A 10,239-nucleotide genomic window follows, 5' to 3' on the forward strand; every position below is an offset into this window, starting at 1 on the left:
CATCATCCCCATGGTCATATGATCAAAATTCAAATGCTTGGCAACTGACTTGTATTTTTGCTGGTTTCAAAGTCCTGAGGTCATGTGATCACCTTTCATAACCTTCTGACAAGCAAAGTCAACGAAGAAGCCAGATTCTGTGTTACTAGTAATTGCAGTGAATAACTGTGGCAAGAAAGGTCATAAAATGGGGCAAAATTCATTTAACAAATGTCTCGTTTAGCCAAAGCAATTTTGGGCTCAATTGTGGTCATAAGTCGAGGACTACCTGTATACATTACAGAAGAGCCAGGTTCATATAGAAGTTTAAGTTAACAGGCTAGAACAGGGGTGTCAAACTCACGATGACACATCACGTGATGTATCACAACTTTCTCCCCCTTTGCTAAACTGGGGTGGGTGGACATGGCCCGTGCGTGATCCACCCCGTGGGCCGCGAGTTTGACACCCCTGGGCTAGAAACAGGGAAACTCTTGAATGCTAGTCCTGCCTTAGGTACAAAGCTAATTGGGTGACTTTGGGACAGTCACTCTCAACTCTAGGCAGAAGGCAAAAGTAAAACCACTTTTGAAAATGTTGCTTAAAAAAACCTAGTCCATGCAGACTTTATATCATTTGTGTGAATTCTACTTGGATTAGATAGTTTTTTCTCTCTACTTGAACAGAATCTTTCTCTATTTGATCACTTTACCAAGCAGATTCTGCCAAATAAGAATGAACTAAAAGCACCAATGTTCAAATTCTTGCCTGTTATAACTTGTCAGGTTGGTATTAAGAAAAATAGGAACTACTTCTTCAGCATACGCATTATCAGGGCTGTGCAAATCCTCCCAAACAGGTGATTTGCAACATAGTTGTGAAGCTCTTTTCTTTCATTCAGAAAAAGCAGATGCATCTTTTTTTAATGGAATCAGTCAGCTGTTTCTAGATTCCTAGGCATGTGTAACTCCTTCGTTTCGTTGAGCAAAACTCCAAGGCTGGTTCTCTTTTCACAATATTCCTCACTAATTAACAGCTATGTAGAAAGAAGCTCTAATTATAGGCACAACCACTGTGCCCTGAGATGTCTTCCTCCCTCAATCACCCTCTACCTTGGCAACTTTAAGATGTGTAGATACTGGCTTCTGGGAACTGAAGTCCACACATCTTAAAATTGCCAAAGTGGGAAGAAAAGCAAAGGTAACATTTCTTTTCTCAAGACTCCTGCCCAAATTAACCTTACATCTGTCTTGAAAAGCATAACAGGAAGTCCTTGCAGACTGTCTCTCCTTGATTAGCAACCATTTGAATTTACAATGGTGTATACACACATGCACACACACACAGTGACAACTTCCTTGTATTTATGACCACTGCAGTGATCACATGATTGCTATTTCCGTGCTTTCCAACTTGCCTCCTATGAGTCAATGGAGACCGTGGAAGAAAAATCCTAACTTGCAGTGACACAATGTTCCTGTGATGACCTGGGGCGTGGCACAAAGGCAACACAGTCACTTAAGTAAGAAAAGTCCCTTTAATACCTCCAACTTTACCCCCAATGTCCAGTTACCTTTGGCTGGAAAAAAAAACCTCTCCCAAGAACAGTCTTTAAGTGGAGGAAATTCAGTCCGAAAACAAAGTACATATAAACTGTAAATAAAAATCCACACAAATCACGCTGCAGCAATTAACTGGACAGGGCAGGATAAGGAATTGCAAACTTCAAAGGCCAATAAAACACACACAGTTGGGAAGATGCCAGGAACCCAGATAAGCCTCGATCATAAAAGATAACTCACAATTTGCTTCCCACAAGTTGCTGTGCGCAACCTCCCTTTTTAAACACTGTGTTCCCAACTGCAGCTAATGAAGGGAATCAGGGCCTTTTCCTCTCCAGTAAGCCACGCAACTTACGTTGATCCCTTCTCCGTTCCTCCCTGTGTGCCCTAGGATGAAGAGTGGGTGGGCCTGGATCTTCCTCTGAATTCCCTCTGTCTTGCTCTACCTCTCCCCTGCTCTGCCCAGCCGGCCTTTGCCCTTCCCCAGTTTCTTCCACAGCCACTGGAGCCACACTCCGACTCCCTGTCAACTGCTCAGATTCCGACAGGGGCATGACGTCCATTAACAACTATGGTGATTCACTTAATGACCAAATGTGAAGTGATGTATGTGATGTGACCATCATGGTCACATGCTTTTAAAGAACCCTAAACAATTAGTGACAGAATTGCTGATCCTAATTGTGGTTACTAAGCAAAAAACTACCTGAATATGAATTCCAGTTATTATAAAGCTATTGTAATTTGACAGCTAGTTTCCAGAATGTGAATTTCTCTTTCACAATTAAGCAGGAAGATTTGTAAAATCCAGACAAGCCAGCTTTTAGTTATCATTTAATCAACATTGCTATATTTGAATAGCAATCAAAGATTGATTTCTTGACATGTACTTCAACTGCTGTGGCAATATTATTTCTATTTTCAAATAAAGCTAAATAAACTATCACATAATGGAATTAATTATTTTCAATCAGTTGTAATAAATCAAATTTAAAATTCAGCATTGTATTTAAGAGTTTTCATGACAATAACAGTGTCATTTAGTGCAGCGATCGCCAACCGGTGGGCCGTGAGAAAATTTTGGTGGGCCGCAGAGAAATCTCACCCCCAGAGCAACCCCCCGAAGCAATTAATCCAGGCTGTGCAGAAACACAAGGCTGTGCCACCCACATGGCCCGTGGGAACCCTCCCCGCTCACTCACTCCTTACCCGGTAAACTTGTCTGCTAAATTGCTATTTTTCCTTTTTCCGACCATCATCTGTTCTGCTGAGCCTGAAGATTTCGATTAGCTAGGATGCAGGAAGTGGTTGGATTTCTTGCTTTCTAGCTAGTCTTTAGATCTTTGGCTCAGCACAGCCGAACCTACCTTAGGACTGAAGGTTTGCTTGCAAGCAAATTCAGTGCAGACTCATGGCAAGCAAATTTGAGAGACTGAGCTAGTCGATGGCAGATAGATAGATCACTGAATGATTCTGTGAGCAACTCAATCTGCCTGTTTTGCCTGATTTTGGGTAAAAGTTGCTCTTTTTTAAAATAAAAAATTCAATATTTACATGCATGGTGTGTTGTGAATTAATTTTGTGAGTTTGCTTGCAAGCAAATTTTATGTGACAGACTGAGCTAGCTAATGGCAGATAGATAGATCTCTGAATAAATCTTTGATTCTGTGAGCAAGTCAATCTGCCTGCTTTGCCTAATTTTGGGTAAAAGTTGCTCTTTTTTAAAAAAAAAATTCAATATTTATATAAATATTTATAATATTTACATACAAGCCGTGCCCAGCCAGTCACATGACCACCAAGCCACACCCACAAATTAGGCCATGCCCACAGAACTGGTTAGTGGTCCCTGGGATCTAAAATTATGAGTTTGGTGGTCACTGAGGTCCAAAAGGTTGGCAACCCCTGATTTAGTGTGTTACCATTATTCATTTGATCAAGGAAAGGGCTGTATACTATTTGTCTGAATATTTACTAAAAGTACAACCCTTAATTCTATTCACAAGCTTCTTACGAGATAAACATTGTGCTTGAATAATCTCAAATTAAAAACAAAAAACTCCCCTACATTGCATGGTATTTTCATTTCTATTGAGGGGCCAATAAGCTCAATTTTAAGAAAATGGAGCACAATGCAGTCTTAGACAGATATGTAATCCAGAGGGAAGCGACACTATTTCTGATGCAAATTGATTTCCTTAAACAATTAAATGTTCTTTTGTTAATTCTACAAATGCAATTATAACTTCCTGCAAAGAATTGACAGAAATAAAATGCTTTCTCATTATAAATTATGTATAAATTATTTTCCTAAGGAGAAAAATATTTTTAGAAAAGAAGACAGTTATATTATGGAATTATATAGCTAACAAAAAGGATAAATCTTTTTAGTTATGCTGAGTTTACTACAATGTTTCTACCTTGGCTAGTTCTGACATTTTCACAATCCATTCTTCCCCTGTGGGAATTTCATTCTTCTTCCTTTGTTGAGCATACAATAGTCTTGCTGTGGTTAACCATATGCAAAATCAATCCACCTTGAGTCTTCTCTATTTCATTGACCATAAGCCCCAATTAAAAATATTGCAGTTTCTTTGCAATATTTAGTAGAGTTATCATGTCTGAATTGCAGTCAAAGGTCAAAGCTATTTTCTCGGTGTGAATTAAGTACGGCAAGGTAAACTTTCATATTTTCAGGCATTCTCATAACTCTACTATTTTGGCTATATCTGGACTGGGTGTACCTTTATATAGTGATATTCCTCCTAGTAAGAGGTTCAAACTATGCATATTGCACTTGGTGCAATTACTCTGTTCTAAGCAAAGTGGAAATGCTGCTGGGTGTAGAAGAAAAACATCTTTCTTCTTTGAAAGATTTTCTGTATATAATTAATTGAATATTGAACATGTGGGAAAGGGCAATTAATCATAATTGTTGTCATCCTATTTTGCAAGTTGTCTTTCCTTTCCCTGTTTTTAATTAATATAGACAAACTTCAGCAATCTCTGAGACATAAAACAGATATTGAGTCCATTATGTTATCTGTGACCTATTTCAGCTCCTAACAATCTATTTAATGCCAAAAATTACACGAGTGAATTAAAACAAAATTGACTGTGCTAGTCAAACACCTAGAAGGTGTTTTGGATCACCAACCCTTCTCTTAATAATTTCATTCACAAAAGTCGCAATTTTATCAGCCTGTTCATTTTATTCCTAGTTAGTTGTGGAGTTCTTTTGTCTGTGATGGGACATATAAGACATTGGGTGAAAACTTTTTTTTATGACTGCATTTCATACTTTCCCCAATACAAGACATGTGTCTTGTCTGTACAAAGTTTACATTCCCAATTATAATGAACTGACCTAACCAGTAACCAGATTTTTTTGGTTTAATCTAGCCTTCTCTGCCTCTTCAAACTCTCATGGTTCAAGTGCCACGGAGTCCTTGCTTCTCTGTGGAGTTACTTTGTGCAGCCTCTGCTTGGTTGGTCATCCATCAAGCTGCAGGGTAGAGTGGCTGCCAAAGTTGAACTCTAAGTGAAGTGGTTATTGAATATCGAGATGAGTTCCCAAGCCGAGCTCCAGCAAGGATTTAACTGCAATCATTTACCATGGTTTTTAGTCCTGGCAGATGGACGTCAGCGTTGTTTATTACCTTTTTCTGATTCCAGTCTTCTCTTGTTCTCTTCTCCTCTTCATTACTCTCCTCATTACTTGGTTGACTTTGTCTTCTCTGAGAGTATGGTTGGGTCAAGGTGGACTAACCTGACTGGTTATGGATATTGATGTGTCCTTGAAAAGGCCGGGTGAGGGTAAACTATCCAGTTGAAGAAGTTGAGAGTGGCCAGTGGATTGTCTGATAGATATTAAATGTAGTCAATTCAACAGACCTTTCAAGTTCAGTTAGACACAAAAGAGCAATGCAAAAGCCTACTTGGTTGCCCCAGTCAAAGCTGAGATGTTACCATGTCTTCGATGAAACAGTATATCTTTGTACCCCTGTTTACAAGTTACAATTCTTACATGCTTCCTTAGGTAGGCACAAAGTGAGAAGACTGGTCCTCGACTTACAACAGTTCATTTAGTGACCGTTGTTATAATGGCACTGAAAAAAGTGACATGTTTTTTTTCACACTTACAACCTTTGCAGCATCCCCTTAGTCACATGATCAAAATTAAGATGCTTGGCAAGTGGTTCATACTTACAATGGTTGCCGTGTCCTGGGGTCATGTGATCAGCTTTTGCAAACTTCTGACAAGCAAAGTGAATGGGGAAGCCAGATTCACTTAATAACCATGTTACTAACTTAACAAATGCAATGATTCACTTAACAACAGTGGCAAGAAAGTCATAAAATGAGACAAACTCACTTAACAAATTTTTCACTTGATAACATAAATTTTGGGCTCAAATGTGATCGTAACTCGAGGACTACCTGTATTAATTTCATAGAAAGAAAGAAAGGAGGAGTTTCCGGTTTGTCGGCTTCGCGAGCGGCAGGGATTTGCGAAGCTGCGCGATCCCTGCCGCGCTAGCCGTTTTTGGGGCTCCGACCCAGGACGGGTGCGAGCTAGGCTGCCCTGCAGGGGCAGCTGAAGGTAGGGGGATCCGGAGAAGGGTTTGGGGGTGTTGCAGACCCCTCCCCAGCCGGCAGAACCCCCTTTTCCCAGGACGGTGCAGCGGCGGTCTGTAATGGCCGCCACAAAGAAGCTGGCAGCCGGGTAAGAATGCGCAGGAGGAAGTGGAGAAAGTGCTTGAGAGGAGAAAGTTTTTCTTGGTTCCTAGGTCTCTAAGACATATTTAACAAAATTCCTGAAAAGTATGACTTTCTGAATGATACCTTCGAGAAGAGGAAAAAAGCGGCAGTTTAATGGTGCTGAAAGGATAGCTTACCCTCTTTTTTTACGGAATAAAAAGTGAACATTAAGAAACCTATTTTTTTAGGTGAAAACTGGCTCTAAGCGGTGAGTGGGAAAAGAGAGGACTTAAAAAAAAATATTTGTATGCTAAGACTTTGTTGGAGGAGATGCCTTAAGGATTGAAAGACTAAAATATATTGTAATAAGACTTTAAGAAACAGATTTGGACTTTCCTTTTCTTTAATTGATACTACCCCAGGAGGAGAGAGTGGGAACTCTGTCTTGGTTTGGACTGACTGAGAACTTTGGGATTGTCTTATTTTTCTTTTGGAATATTTTGGCTGTTGTAAGAGAAAAGAAAAGAAAAGATTTATAATGGCTTCTTCTATCGAGGAACTGAGAAAAGACTATGAGCAAGCAAAACAAAATGGTAAAGCTGGTTTGAAAGAAGCCTTCCTTTTTTTAGAAATGGCGCTTATTAATTATCAACAAACATTGCAACAGATGAAGACAGCAGAAGAAGAACAAAGAAAGGAAGCCATCTTTAATAAATCTCAGAACTCGACCAAGAGGGAAGGAAGAGGAAAAAGAAGAGAAATAAAGGACTTAAGATTTAAAAAAACATTTAAGAAAGGGAAAAACAAGGTGCAAAATCAATATAAGGATGGTAAACAAAAGGGAAGAGGAATGCGACAGAGAAGGGAAGCCAGTAAGGCAGAGGCTAGAAGAAGAAGGGGGCTAGAAGGGGGCTAGAAAGGTTTGTTGGGGGAAGAAAGAAAGAGAAAAGGTGGAGAAAAGTTACAAAGTTTTGAAATTAAATGAGAAAAAAGAAATTTTTTTTAGGGATAAAGGATAAGTATAATTTCTTCAAAGAGATTTTGCAAGGTACATAAGATGACATTGTAGTATTGTATCAGAAATAGAAAATTTAAATGGTTTGAGAGTTGATAAGAGATTAAAATGTTGGAATGTTAATAATGATTGGTTTGAAAATATAATATGAGGGGAGATTTAGAATATTAAACTTTAATTAAAGAGTTTATTAAGATTATGGTATTGATGTTATTATAAAACTTTCATTATAGTATTTTGTTTTTAATATTTAAATCTATTGCTTAACTAGGTATTTAATTGTTTTAGATGTATTATTCAGTTAGAATGTACCAAGCAAAATCGGATTGGGTATTTTAAAGATTAATTTGATTAATTTAGTGGGGGAGATAGAAAGGCATCATACTCTGATTAGTGATTTCAGGAGAAATTTCTTTCTTTTTAAAAGGAATGAGACAAAGGTATAATAGAGAATGGACAAAAGATATAAATATAATGACTCAAATTAAGATGATTAATTAAGATAGAATCAAGAAGAGTGAAATATGTGGAGAAGTTAATATAGAAGACTTAGAATGGTAAATAAAATAAGTAATGATATGTAAGATGAGCCTGAATATAATTGAAGTCCATGAAAAGAGAGATACCTGGGTCCAAGTTACTTTCCAAAAAGATCTTTTATATGTTTTGTGTGTTGTGTGATTATGTTGTTTTTTTTGGGGGGAAATTAATAAAACCTTGTAGAAATATAGAATGAGAATAATGGTAACTAAGTCAGAAAGAAGTAGATGAAATAATAATAATAAAATTGAATAAGAGTGAAGAGAAATAAAGGGAAATTGGATAAGAGGTTTTTGTATGTTTATATGGAAATGGTTTAAAATAGAATTATAGTTTACCTGACTTGTTAAATTTATAATGGAAAAAGGTTTAAACATGTAATGGAAAATGATGACTTGTGTGTTTTGAAAATCAATAAAACTTGTTTAAAAAAAAAAAAAGAAGAAAGAAAGAAAGAAAGAAAGAAAGAAAGAAAGAAAGAAAGAAAGAAAGAAAGAAAGAAAGAAAGAAAGAAAGAAAGACTCACAACTCTGAAACTGTTAGGGATAAATTGCCTACCAGAACGCATCTTATCCTTGTTATCTCTGCATGGAGAACTTTCTAATGATATGTGTTAAACAAGCTGAAAAAAAGAAAGAAAAAACCATGCTGATTATGTGACCTAGTTTGAGTAATGAAATGTCTGCAAGAAAACTACAAAGCTCAGAGAGCACTAAGGACCCCTCAGAAAAAGAATTACTGTGCAAGTGCACACAGACACACTAGGAAGGACACAGAAAGAGAGGCACAGGCAGTTGTTAGAATGCCATGGTTGTGCACATATGGTTAAAATCTATATACATACTGGTAGGGGTTGCATTTAAAAGCAAAAGTTTTAGGATTTAGGGTCAGGTGTGTGGTATTAAAATATTAATATCAATTGTGTTATCCCACTATTTTATTTTTTGGATATATGTTTCATCCTTGTTAAATTCTCCCTGAAGAAGTAAAACTCCTTCTCTTCTTTTAAATGAATTCTTCTTGCTGATCATTCTTCAGTGTGGATAGTAACTCCATACTGAAACCAGTAGTGACCCAGCTCATCAGGCCCCACACTAAGCTTCTCATGTTGTCTTGGTTTCTTGCATTATACAGAAAAAAATGTATTTATGATTTGTGGTTTTGATGATTTGAAGAAAAAAAACACCTTTGGATAATAGAAAAGTGTGTGAGATATATCTTCATAATTGTGCAGGTAATTCTTGAGTTAATGACTAGTTACTTAGCGCAGTGGCCCCCAACCTTTTTTGTGCCACGGCCCGGTACCGGCATCACAAAATGATCCGCGGCCCGGTACCAGCATCAGCATGCATGACAAGGCAAGGCGAGCCGAGCGACCGGCCAGCCAGCCATCCCCCGCTTCTCCCCGCCACCTTCAACTCCTCCTTTGTACCTTTTTTGTGCTTTTTTGTGCTTTCTTAATCTCCTCCCCCATCGGGACGGCTCTTCGTTCGAAGCCCCCCCCCTCGATGAAACTAAGGCACGAGGATTCCTTCAGGACGCAAATGCCGCTTTCCAACCGGAAAAGCTCACCCAGAAGCACTTTCTCGTCGAAACAAGATGGTGGCGCCCAGCAAACCGGCGGCCCAGTAGAAAATGATCCACGGACCGGTACCGGTCTGGGGCCCGGTGGTTGGGGACCCCTGACTTAGCGGACCAGTGAATGTTATGACAGACACTGAAAAAGAGGTGCAGGGAGATCATACAAGACTTTTCACCTCACTGGTGTTCTTCTTCTTCTTGTGCTATATCCGTCATTGGATGTTGGTGATCATGCTGGCGATCCTATTTTTATCAACAGCCTCATGAAACAGTGCTGTTGAGTTTTGTCCAAACCAGTCCCTTAGATTTTGAGGCCATGATGTTGTTGTTCTGCCTGGACCTCATTTGCCTTCACTGGTGTGGCTACCTGAAAACTAGGCTTTATAAAGGTGGGTTGGCTGGCAAGTTTCTTATTTACATGACACCAACCCAAGATGTCAACAAGAGAGAGGAGCAAGGCCAAATAAAGAAGGGCCACTCAAATCTGAAAGCTGAGGTGGGGATGGATTGGGTTTGGCAGAGCCAAAGAACCAACAAGGAGTTGAATACATATGAAGGAGCAAGGAGGCAGTCCAAGGGAGTGCAAGTTGCCAGAAGTAAGACCAATTTTTGCAAGGTGGCTGTGGTTGAGTATCCTTGTTAAGAAACGAGTTAGGTTATGTGGTGTACATACTATGTGTTTTGGTATGTACCATATAAGAAAAATGTCTTGTTCCTGTAAGGAATCTGTTGGGATGGGTGAAGCAGGTAATTGCAGTCCAATGGGTTCAAAAGTTACTGTTAAACTTGTGCAAATCTATTTGTAAACCAGGGTAGTTATTGTTTTAATGCAAGACATAAAGTAGAACTGGTTCCATGCAA

Source organism: Notechis scutatus, chromosome 1 (genome assembly GCF_049901735.1).
Source record: "Notechis scutatus isolate UNSWTSFEM ecotype Mainland chromosome 1, rNotScu1.2, whole genome shotgun sequence".
Taxonomy (NCBI): Eukaryota; Metazoa; Chordata; class Lepidosauria; order Squamata; family Elapidae; genus Notechis; species Notechis scutatus.